General features: G+C 53.5%; 1 pseudogene; it reads right to left on the bottom strand.

Annotated features, from left to right (window-relative positions):
- Positions 1-384: 384 nt before the first annotated feature.
- LOC120232027 lies at positions 385-10404 on the bottom strand (annotated as a pseudogene).
- Between the last annotated feature and the right edge of the window lie 2160 nt (positions 10405-12564).

Below are 12564 nucleotides of genomic sequence, written 5' to 3'. Positions count from 1 at the left end.
GGTCACTTCCCTTCCACGTTGTCCCCTGCATCTTCACGTCATCAACGGTACATGGAATCCCCTCTTATTCTTAAAATCCCTGACCTCCTCTCCTGCCACCAGCCAGAGAAAGCTCTCTGCTTCTAAGGGTTTGCGTGATTAGATTAAGCACACCCTCAGATAATCTCCCTTTTGCTTAACCCAAAGTCAAGTGATTCAGAACCTTAATTAGGTTTTTAAATCCCTTTGCCATATAATGTTACAGAATTGGGCGCTTGATATTTCATCATATTCAGGGATTAGGGTGGGAGACTGGGGTGGGTGGTGTTCTCTCTGCCGCAAGGAGCAAGGGCAGTTTGGTGTTTTTGGCTAAGTGCTGGGCTAGACTCTTATCACAGGGTTTCCTTACTTCTGCCCCCGGTACTCGGAGGAAAGAATGGCACCTGGCTGGGTGGTCTTTGCCTCCTCCTCCTCTTGGCCAGCGTCGGGGGGCTTTTCAGGACCTGAGGGGGGATTCGGGCTTCAGGACCTCTGGGACTTTGACGGTGTCCATCGCCTTCTCCCTTCTGGAGTTTCAGGCACCCTGTGCTACTGAGTACCATGCCCGGGCTCTGCCCGTCCCTTCACACGGTCTCAGCTCTGCACCGTCCAGGTGATCTGTGGCGGCACCGACACTCGCCTCCCCTCTGCCCACCAGAATCTTCTGTCTACCACTCCTCACTCCCTTAATCTGCTCCTCCGTCTCCTTTATCCCAGTGGCTGCCTTCCAGACCGTCTTTCCCAGGCCTTACTACACGGGCAGGAGGGAGTCTGTTTTGTACCCTCCGTATTCCCAACCCCCGGTTCAAAGCCAGGAGGGTAGCAGATACTCTGCAAACATTTGTTGTGGTCTCTCTGGGTTCAAGTATCTGTGGGGTCCATTTTCTAAACCCAGCACTCACCAAACCCAACACTCACGCTTGCAGCAAATGAACCCCATGTCACCCTCTCCCTCAGCCCAAGGGAGGTGACCAAAATGGGGGGCAGAGCATGTGGGACCCTCAGAATGAAATGCCACCACCAGAAACTGTTCTGTCTCTCTCTCTCTCTCTCTCTCTCACACACACACACACACACACACACACACACGCACATCCCAGAAACTGCATCCCCCTTGGCTCATGGCTGGCAGGTCAAGAGTCACCACCCACAGGCCTCCAGCTATCACCAGACCTGGGCCTCACTCCGTGATCTCCCTAGGAGTTTGCTTGTGCTGGCCTTAATCTTTTTTCATTCCACCCCTGAATCTGGGCCTGTGTTCTCATCCCCCAGGGACCCACCCACTTCCTCTTGGGATTCCAGCCGAGGACAGTGTGGTTTGAAGAACGTTCTAATCCCAGCCCCAAAGCTCTGAGAGAAAAAATGACTAAAAGCCCTGGAATGTGGAGCCTGCTGCTTCCTGCAAAGCATGTTGAATGAAACACGTAACCAACAGCTGCAGCGCAGAGAATGGAAACTCTGAGGGACGTCATGGCTCCAGGTCCTCAAATAGCAGGGTTGTGAAGAGAACAAGCCCTTTATTTCGGCCCAGCTCGGATGCCCTCGGCACCAGCTCCTTCCAGGAACCAGGCCCATCGTGCCAAGGATGTGTTCCTGTGGCTCACTGTTTCTGAACACTTTGTGCCCCCCCACATAAGCCCTGGATTCTTCGTTGGGGCTGGAAAGAAACCCCTCCCACTCACCAGCCCCCAGTGCGTCTAGGACCCCACAGCCCAGCCACTGTGCCCTCTCCGGAGCAGGAGGCTAGAACATTCTCCGGCCCAGGCCCGGCCTGACGGTGCCCACCAGCTCATGCAAAGCGCTGGGAGAGGGCCACCCCCGGCTGCCGTCAGGGTGGACTTGGGGTGGAGAGGGAAGGGCAGACAGTTCCAAGGGGAATAAAAGTCCCTGGCAGTTAGAGAGGTCCTTCCGACAGAGCACTCCTGCATGAAAGGAGGTGACACTAACATTTTTTTCATCTTCTTTATGGAGATGTAGCACACACACCCAGCAAAGCAGTGATTTTAGAGATATGGTTCAAGGGGCAGGGACATAGACGTCAGGGTCAGGGACAGGAGCGACGGGAGGAGAATCAGAGGACCATGGGCGTGTCTTGAACCCACCCCTAGAGGCTGAGTAGTAACACAGCTGGGAAGCGACAGAATGGAGGTCTGAACCCAGGCATTCGGATTCCAGATCCCCATCCTTAACGGCTAGTCTACACCACCTGCTATACTCGTAGACGCGGCAGCTGATGGCGCAGGCTCCAGGAGTGGGTCCTCTGTCCTGTGAAAGCTCCTGGCTGGCTTCTCGGTACTCAGCGTGCCCCCATCCTAGACGCAGGGGCCGCCAGACGTAAAACAAATGAGCAAATCAGAAGAGCGGCAGCAACCTCTTCTCAAGGCCTTCTCTCCTCCCTGAGATAGTTTTATTCCCTGTGGCCACCGGCGCCTCGGTGTGGTTTCCGTTTCACTCTCGCCACAGTCCAGGACACCTCCCTGTCCACTCACTCCTGTGCACTTGACCTTGCTAGATGTGTTCCCATGAGGGCAGGAGGAGTGTCCCTTGACATTTCAAGAATATCTGCCAGGCTTTTTGGTGGAAGGCCTGCAGATTACTCATCAAAGAAGATGAGGCTTCTGTTGACATTACCAGGCCATGGTGTTTTCCTAAATTTTCTTTAAGGATTGACTTTCTATGGATTTCAACACACAAAGATTAAAAATTACATTTTTGGTCACGAGCACTTAAAGTTCTAGAAAGAGCTTGCATGATAGACCAACATTTCCAATATAAATCTTGTCGGATATAATGCTTCATATTCTGAATGACACCTTTGTGCAGAGGACAAATCAGCCAAGATACAAAGGGTGGGCAGGTAGGACCGCCATGAATGGTTATGTAGTCTGTGCACTGCACCAAGGGCCCTGGCCAAGGAAATGAGTGGAACAGGGCTTGAAATCCAGCCCCACATTCCACCGACCAAACCGTTCACCCTGGTGAGGGACTATATCTGCCTGGAGCTTTATTGAACAGCTTTTTCTAATTTGTCTGTCCAGAGGGGCATCTTTTTCTTTTCTCTCTATCTTTTTTGTAATGTTTATTTATTTTTGAGAGAAAGAGAGACAGAGTACGAGCGGGGGAGGGGCAGAGAGAGAGAGGGAGACACAGAATCTGAAGCAGGCTCCAGGCTCTGAGCTGTCAGTACAGAGCCCGACGCGGGCTTCTAACCCACAAACCATGAGATCGTGACATGAGCCGAAGTCGGACGCTTAACCAACTGAGCCACCCAGGTGCCCCCTCTTTTTTTTTTAATGTTGCGTTTATTTTTGAGAGAGTGCAAGTAGGAGAGGGGCAGAGAGAGAGGGACAGAGGATCCCAAGCAGATTCAGCACTGATAGCAGCAAGCCTGATGCGGGTCTAGAACCCACGAACTAGGAGATCATGACCTGAGCCAAAGTTGGACACCCAACCAACTGAGCCAGCCAGGTGCCCTAGAGCAACGCCTGTTTCTAACTCAACAAAGACACCATATGTATTAGAAGCCGCACTAGGGAACCACTGGAAGATATAATAAAATATTCTAGTAACCTGCTCCATAGGACAAGTAATAGCCATCAACCCTGACAAATAACGATAATAAATTTATTAAATTTCAAGAAAGGATTGAGCAACTTAAGCCTCAGGAAAGGCCAGAGACAGGACAGTTCCAAGGACCTAAGCCTCTAGCGTCCGTGAAGCTCTTCCATGGAGCACGCCCCTCAAAGCAGTGCCATCCCCACAGCTGCCAGTCTCCACCTCTCCATTCAAAATCCCAGAAGCTTGACAGAAAGAACCTGACTGACCCAGCTGGATTCCGATATTCCCTCCGCACCCATGAGCTGTGGCCAGAGGTGGGAAGAGTCATCTTAAATAATCTATACCATAGATTCAGTTGTTGGGCTCCTCACCATATTAGGGGCTTAACTTTGGGCCGTCTTCAAGTTGGGTGTGACTTCAAAGAGTGACCCTGGCTTTGACTTTTCCTTCTGTCTGGACCTCAGGTGCACAAGTTGAGCCAATCACTCTCTGAATGTAACACTCCCATGGCTGCTCCTTCTGCACACACAAAAAAAATAAAACTCAAAATAAATGAACTTAAAACTCATCATATGTTTACTTCCTTTTTTAGCTTGGCCTTCGGGTAAATCTTTAGCTTTACTGATTTGGGCTGCTATCTAAAGAGATTCTCCCCAGTCTGGGTGATTGGACAGCATCATTTGTCAATAAGCATCGCCTTTTCCCCTTATTGGCGGTACGGCTAATGGTTAGTATCAATGCTGCTTCCCACTTGGTGATGTAGGGTTCAAGCCCGCCTCTGTGATAGCCACCACTGAAGGCAGATCTTGGTAGGTTTTGAAAAATGTGTTTTACTTGAGGAGCCACATGCTCTGTGGCTTGCAAAAGAGCACAGCCTGCACACCCCTACAGCTGCAGTGGCCAGTCCACTGTCCCGGCCGCGGCTTCAGCTCGGCTCTCTGGCCTCCACCGAGAGCACATTCATCCTGACCCAGAGGCTGCAGCCACCAACTCCACGCCTCTACCAGAAAGTGACGCAGCCACCACCAGCTTGTACTGTGTTCTTTTTAGTTTATATACGTGACACAGTGCAGTAGATATTATTCTGTTTCTTGCCTTCTCAGTCAGTACTATGTTTTTTTAAGTTTATTTATTTGGAGAGAGTGCGTGCATGTGCACGCACATGCACACGTGCAAGTCGGGGAGGGGCAAAGAGAGAAAGAATAGCAAGCAGGCTCCACGCTGTCAGCACACAGCCCAGCGAGGGGCTGGAACTCACGAACTGTGAGATCATGACCTGAGCTGAAGTCTGACGCTTAACCCACTGAGCCACCCAGGCACCCCAGCACTACATTTTTAAGTTCCACCCGTATTGCCAGGTGTACACCTAGTTGCCGTGCATCCACCCCACTTAACCTATCCCATTCCTCCGGTGAGGTGGAGGAGAGAGGAGCAAACTCAGGAGGTGGTTAGGATCAGCCTTGACCTCTAAACGCTATCCCAAGAGAGAGATGCATCAATGCCCCTCCATAACCATATACATGTGCACACATGTACACACACATACACACACCAAACTTCAGCTGGTGCCCCAGCAAGTGGGAGTGGGAGCAAGCAAGCTGGGAGTTCTATCAAAGGAGGATTGTTTCAGACCTCTGCTTTTATATCTAAGTCCTTGCCTCCTCTAGGAAGCCTGCCCTGACCACTTCATTCCATGCAGGTCTCTCCCCACTCTGGGGACCATGAATCTCATTTAATCATCCGCTCATCAATTCTAGTCTTTCTATTGCTACCTCCCCATCTCTTGTCCTTTTTGCCTGTCTAGGCCTGACCCTGAAGAAATGAGGGCAGGGAGTGGGAAGCTGAACAGTGATTTCCTTAGTTCAGGCCCTACTCTCTCTGTTTTAGAGACATATCATCCTTATGGTATGGGCAGCCACTGCCCAAACCCTTAGGTTTGGGTTCCTAGGGTGAGCATCCCCAAAAGAGAGAGAGCCAGGTAGAAGGTATATGACTTAGCATCCCAAATCATCACTTCTGCCGTACTCTATTGGCCAGAGCAGTCACAACCCCCCCAGCCCAGATGCAATGAGAGAAAACAGACCCCACAGCTCAGTAGAAGGAAGGTCAATCACATTGCAAGAAGAGCCTGTGGGAGGGAATCTATATTTTGGTGCAGCCATCTTTGGAGAATTCAATCACCACTGTATGTGTTGAAGGTGGAGAGACAACAACAGATGGATAGGCATCCAATATTGCTCAAATACAATATGTAAAATGGCGGCAGCCAGATGATACAAGGCTACCAGGATAGATCAGCTCAGGTTCTGGAAGGTCTTAAAAACCACGTGTAGGAGAATGCTTACCGGCAAAGGGGGACTTTGGAGGCCGAGGACTCCTGCCCCCTCATTCCCAGGACCCAGAACCTCCTCTGTGCTGGATCAGAAAATATCTAAGGCTCTCTATGACTGGCTGAAGCAAAGGGACTCTCAGGGTTGGTCTGTGCCCTTGGAATAAGCGTCAAGGATAGCCCGACACCACCCCCCACCCGTGTCCCTGTGTGTGTATGTGTATATGTGTCCACACCTACCTGACCAAGCCCAGTCTCTTGGCTCCAGAGTCCCATGGATGCTGCTGCTTGGGTAGCAGGCGGAGACTCTTCAGTAATGCCCTTCTATATTCATTCTAAATGGTATGGACAGAGCAAGACCCACACTTCTCTCTCTCTCTCTCTCTCTCTCTCTCTCTCACACACACACACACACACACACACACACACATGCCCACTAGGTGTAAGCCAAGGGGACAGCATCATATCAAGGAGAGAGTCTTGGGTAATCATCTGGTCTCTGCCCAACGAGCTAGGGGCCTTGGAGAAATCATATTTACCCTGCTGGAACTTGGAGGCAAGTGCAAGAATTGCACTAGACAGGCGTTTTCCCCAACCTTGGTCACTGGACATAAGCAATTAAATTCACCTGGCTTGAAAACTACAATGAGCTGTCACCTCATACTCACCAGAAGGGCTAAAATGAAGAAGATAAGGCAATACCAAGTGCTGCCAAGGATACAGAGCAACTGGAACTCCCATACTTTGTTGGGGGGGTTGCAAAATTGTATGCCCACCTTAGAAAATGGTTTGGTGAGTGGCCACTAAAGCTAAACACCTTCCCTATGACCCAGCAATCCCACTCCTAGATATTTACACCAAAGACGTAAAACATACGTCCACAAAAGGCACTTGACTTGTACAAAATGATCATGGTAGCCTTGTTTACAACAACCCCAAACTGGAAGGAGTCCAGGCGTTCAACAGGTGAACAGATACATAAGAGACTACTGATGCACGCAACATGGGTGGGCCTCAAAGACATTTATGCCGAGGGAGAGAAGTCAGAAACAAGAGTCTGCCATAGGACTCAACGTATCACGAAGTTTCATAAAATGATGATAGAAGTCAGAACAGTGGTTGCTTTGGGGGTGTGGGGAGACTGGAAAGAGGATCCATGGAACTTTCTGGAATGACAGAATGGCTCTATACCCTCGTGCGATGTAGGTTGCACAGATGTATACATTTGTCAAAATGCATGAACCTGCACATATAATACCTGTGCGTTTCACTGTTATACTTTAATTTAAAAAATCATCTAGAGGGCCTGTTAAAATGCAGCCTGGACACCCCAGACCAACAGAGTCAGGGAGTCCTCTGGAGCGGGGCCCAGAAATCTGCATTCACAGCCTCCAGCTTTGGCGCGAGCATTAGATTGGAGACCCATGTCCCCAGGGGCGCCTTCCCCCCACCCAGCTCCCCGGCCGCCCACGATCCCACCCGAGTCTCCCGCTCTCCCCAAGCCCCCAGCCCTCTCTGCCCAGTCGCCCCGGGTAACCAAGAACGGGCTTGAAAACCCTCAAAGTGCAGCCGCCCGGGGAGCACCGTCCACAGTGTCAGCGAGACAAGGGCAAATACAAAATGCGGGGTAATTGGCGGTTTTCTAATTCTCGGCCCTTTGTGCGGCGGCGCGGAGCCGGGCCGCGCTCCCAAGCCCGGGCCTTTCAGCCGCCGGGGGCCCGGCCTCCGCGCTCCCCCGCGCTCCGCAGCGCATAATTAATCGGGCTTCACAGGGCCCCGGACAAAGGCGCCCATTCACCCCGCCGCTCCTCCCCCCGGGGATATTGTTATTTCTAAAAACTGCAGCCAGCTGGGCCGCAGAGAAACGTCAGCTCTGTGGGAGAGTGAGCGGCCAGGCCCGGAGGAGAGAGGGAGCTCTGTCTCGGCGCCCCGCGCCCCGAGCGGGATTAGAGCCGGCCAGCGAGTCCGGGGTGGGCAGGGGGCCCGGGGTCTTTTCTGAAGTCTGCACAAGTCCTCAGAAAGCCTCGCCATTTCCATGGGGCCCTGAGGAGAGCGCCATGGAAATGGTAATGGATGCATTGAGGCTGCTTCTTAGGCAAGGAGAAGCGGGCGCATTCAGGCCACCCTGACCATGGCACATCTCCAGGGTGGGAGGGGCGCGCGGACAGCCCACGGGTGGGAAGCCGGGGCGCCCCCACCCGCACCCGGCCTTCCGGGGCGGCGGGCAGAATGAGTTCAGGAATACAGGCCTGGGTCTGGGTCTGGGTCTGTGGAGCCTGGGGGTGAGTCAGGGATGGGGAGGTCAAGACCCTGCAGTCACCTGATTTCTGCTCCGAGGACTACCTGGGAAGCTTGTGCAAAACAGTACCTGTGCGGACATCAGGCTCTCAAAGTCTGGGCTGGGGCTTATTTTTCTAAGCCTCCAAGGCCTCTGAAGCTCACTCACATCCGGTCATCCCTCAGCACTGCCCCGGGGAGGCGGTACAGGTGCCCCACTTCCCCTTTCACAGAGCGGGGAGACAGGTCTGAGGAGGTAAACTGAGCTGCCCACGGCAACAGAACAGAGCTGGCACTGGGAGTGTTGGGTGCAAAAGCACAACAGGAGGGAGAGGTCGTTGGAAGGGGGGCTTCGCCTCTTTGCCAGAGCACTTCTTGACGGCGCAGGTCCGCTCTGTTCTCTCCCTTCCCAGGCCCCTCCTTGCGTGGGATCTGCCTAGTGAAATGCCTCTAGCATGTTCCGTTTCATGGGTTCACTGGGGTTTCTCCAAGCCGCCCCATCAGAGGCACGCTTGAGTGCAGGTCCAGAGATCACATTGCTTTGTGTCCGGGCCAGTGCCGTTGGAGCTCGAGCCAGGGCTCGCTGGATGTGAACAGCATCTCATGACTCCAGGGTCCCTTCCTTCAGGCCGTGTTCCCCTTCAAAGTCCGGTTCCCTCCCCAGGCCCAGCGGAGGGCCCGGGCCAGGGTCAGCAGTGCTGGGCTTCACCTTTGCCACTGCACCCAAAGAAACGGGCACCCATTCACTCTTCCTCCCAGGGCTGGGAGCAGTCATGAACAGCCACCATGGATTTCCAAAACCTCAGCGTCCTGAACACCTCCCAGAACAAGCAGGGGCCTTCCAAAACCCGGCCCAGCCCAGCCCCTCTCATGGAGACGTTCTGTCCCTCAGCTGTACTCTGGAAAATGCTCCCTCGGCCCAATGCTGCCAGTCCTGAGCAGGATCACAGGCCCCAGAGCCAGGCCAGGCCGCGGCACCTCCTCCCACGAATAAGGGAAAGGAAGCCTCCTGTTTTCAGAGGAGCCCAGGCTGGCATCCGAGGCCCAGAGAGGGTGCCCGACCAAGCTCACTCTGCCTCGACCAGGCCCTGCGGGACACCAGAAAGTCAGAGTCATGTATCTGTGGGTGGGAGAATGTACAGAAAACTCAAGAACAAAGTGAAGGGAACGAGAGCGGTTCAGCCAAGGCCTGGTCAGGACTCTGAGGCGGCGGACCGGCTGTGTGGTGGCAGGCCAGATCGGGCATGACCACATGAGGCCGGCAGACTTTTCCGCAGGGGACCCCACAACCTGGGCAGCCCCCAACTCCAGACGGCCAGCACGACCTCAGGTAGAGAAACAGGCTCGCTGTCTGCCATTAAATAAACTTTATTTAGGGTCTGGAGTGATCTGATGGTGTTTGGAAATGAGAGGAAGGCTCGGCTACAAGGAAACCAACGATGTCAAATAATGTCCTTGAAAAAAATAAGATAAAACCAGAGAGGAAGGCAAACTGTAAGAGACTCTTAAATACAGAGAACAAACTGAGGCCTGCTGGAGGGGAGGTGGGTGGGGGGGATGGGCGAAATGGGTGACGGGCACTGAGGTGGTCACTTGTTGGGAGGAGCACTGGGTGTCGTTTGTAAGTGATGAATCACTGGGTTCTACTCGCTGTATGTTAACTGACTTGAATTTAAAAACAAAACAAAACAATGTCCTTGAAATACACACTGAAATATTTAAGGGCAAAGGAGCAAAAATGTCTCCGACTTGTTCTCGAATGATTCCACAAGATGTACTTAGGAAAGGCTTACAGAAATTACTTGTAATATCTTTACGATTTCTCTCAAGTGTGAGATTAAAAACCAAATAGCCAGATGCGTGCACATGCGCACACACACAACGCAGCATCGATATTCCAAATCCTGTACCCAGGGATGGGACTCGACTCCCCTGCAGTCCCCTACTCCCACTCGTGCACGTTACAAGCGGCTTTCATGACCTTCTTTTATAGCAGTTTGCGAACCCAAGTTGGTTTGAAAGTCCTCACGGGTAAGGCCTGTGTTGTTAGCACTGTGCTTCGTAAACTGTAAGTACTCAAACAAACCTGGCGTCCTCCCATTGGCCATGGAAGGCTTCCAGCTCTGAGTGAAATGGAAGAAGGAGAACTGGATGGACGGTAGTGGGGAGAGGAGGACCCGAGAAAGATGGTCGAGTCCATACAGACTTTCCAGTACACTCATGTCGGAACTGATGATGTTTTTCAAGTCAGACCCTCCCCTGATCAGATTCTTCCTTCCTTTCTTCCACAAACCTTGGAAAGTAACTCGGCCCCAGTTACTTAGGTGGAAAAGTGGGGCTGCCCGCCCCCAGGGTCCACCCAGAGCACTTACAGGCATACACAGCCTGAACCTGACCGTGCCTGCTTGGACGCGTGGTTACCAGGGCCGATAATGTATTTATTTAAACTTTGTCTGGTTCTTTAAGTGTCTTATGATGTGAATCTGTCTCTTCTCTCCAATGAGACCACAGGGGTAAGGGCCTTGCCTCCTCCCACTTCCCCCCACGGGCGCCCTCACGGACCCACACGAGCCCTCAAGTCGCCTCCGCCAGGGACTATGTCTGGCCTGTACTCTTCTATATCCCCAGCGCTTAGCCCCGTGGTTGGTGCATATCTGGTACTCAGTAAAGATTCGTTGGACACTCACAGAGTCCTGTTGAGCTGAGTTGAGTTGCCTTGTGTGACAAGGGCACAGCGAGCGAGCTCTGAGCTTGTACTTCTGGCCTCAGATGCTCACCAGGAAGGCAGAACCAGTGTAGGCCTCCCCTCCCCGCCTAGAGCGGATCCCTCTGGGGGCTGGCTCTACCATGTTCCTGAGGAAGGCGGTGACACCGTCTCTGTGGCCAGTGTGGCACAGTCAGTGTTAGGGACAGACCGCCTCTGCCTCTGAGTCCTCTCCTCACAGTCCTGTTGGGGGGGGGGGGGGGGGGGGGGGCGGGCCTTGGGACAGGAAGCTTTGCTCAGCACACTTCCGGGGGACAGGACCTTCTATGGAGGACTCTGGGTCAAAGTTGCAGTCCCCCCCACCCCCTCCCTGTCACTCCATCCTCACGTACACACCATGACAAGGCTCAGCATGGGGACAGCAGAGTGGAGTGCCCCGCAGGTGCCAGAGTCTGAGAGAGAACAGAGGGCTTGGTGGGGGCAGGAAGAGTGAGCAGGGTGGTCGTCAGGAGCTGCATTTTTCTCCCTGGTTCCTGGGGCCGGGGCGCTTGGCACGGGCCAGTGGGATTGTTAGCAGGAACAGAGAACTGCGGCACGAACGTCTTCAGTCAGGCCTTCAGTATTCTTCCTGCTGCACCGTGGGGCCTGAGTCCCAGGTCAGCCCAGGGAGGGGTAGATGCATCTCTGGCCTTAGGGACAGAACAGCTTGAGGTGCCCACCTTGCGCGAGGGGCCAGCTCTTCATTTAACATCCCCCACCCTGGCACCGGGCCCTCTTGACAAAAATTCTCCTTCTGTCTCGGCACCTCTCACCATCTCCCTGCACCCCCCCCTTTTTTTTTTTTTAATGTTTTTTATTTATTTCTGAGAGAGAGAGACAGCGTGAGCAGGAGAGTGTCAGAGAGAGAGGGAGATACAGAATGTGAAGCAGGCTCCGGGCTCTGAGCTAGCTGTCAGCACAGAGCCTGATGCGGGGCTCGAAGCCACGAACTGTGAGATCATGACCTGAGCCGAGGTCGGACGCTTAACCGACTGAGCCACCCAGGCGCCCCTCCCTGCACCCCTTTAAAGGAACCCACTCGCTGGGTCTTTGGGGAGGACTGGCCGCGCTCCCAGCCACACTCCGTGTTTGCTTCCAATCCAAGAAGAAGCTGGGCTCCCTGGCTGGGAACTCATTCTCCCCCACCCCCTCCTTTTCTTGTCTTTCTTTTTCTGTCCCCTCCACTTTTCCCCGGCACCCACCCCATCCCCACCCCACCCCGAGAGCTCCCAAAGTGACAACACGTGGGCCCGAACCAAACCCTTGTCCTCGGGCCCCTGCTGGCATTGCTCCCAGATCGCCCACCTTCCTCCTCCCACGCTGTATGTAGCCCAGCCGCCCTCCTCACCCCCACCCCCACCATTCCTCTTTGGGGACAACTTTCTAAATGCAGCCAAACTTCCCCTTTCGGTCCACGGGCCCCGTAAAACAGCTGCAAAAAGTCAGCAGCTCTGCAAAAAGTTCTCTTGCAAAGCGAGGCTGGGAGCAGGCCCCCTGTGGCTGCGGCCATTGCTTCCCCCCTTCCCGGATCTAGAAGGTCAGTCTCCCCCCACCCCAGTAAACAGCGGGGACACCCCTCAGTACTCGCTCCCAGAGACACAATCTCCCCAATGGTCTAATCTAGAGAGGACTCCCTGAG

The sequence above is a fragment of the Hyaena hyaena genome, unplaced genomic scaffold (genome assembly GCF_003009895.1).
Source record: "Hyaena hyaena isolate Hyena2069 unplaced genomic scaffold, ASM300989v1 scaffold_64, whole genome shotgun sequence".
Classification (NCBI taxonomy): Eukaryota; Metazoa; Chordata; class Mammalia; order Carnivora; family Hyaenidae; genus Hyaena; species Hyaena hyaena.
The sequence above is the reverse complement of the archived record's forward strand: the minus strand, read 5'-3'. Positions and strand labels throughout refer to the sequence as shown.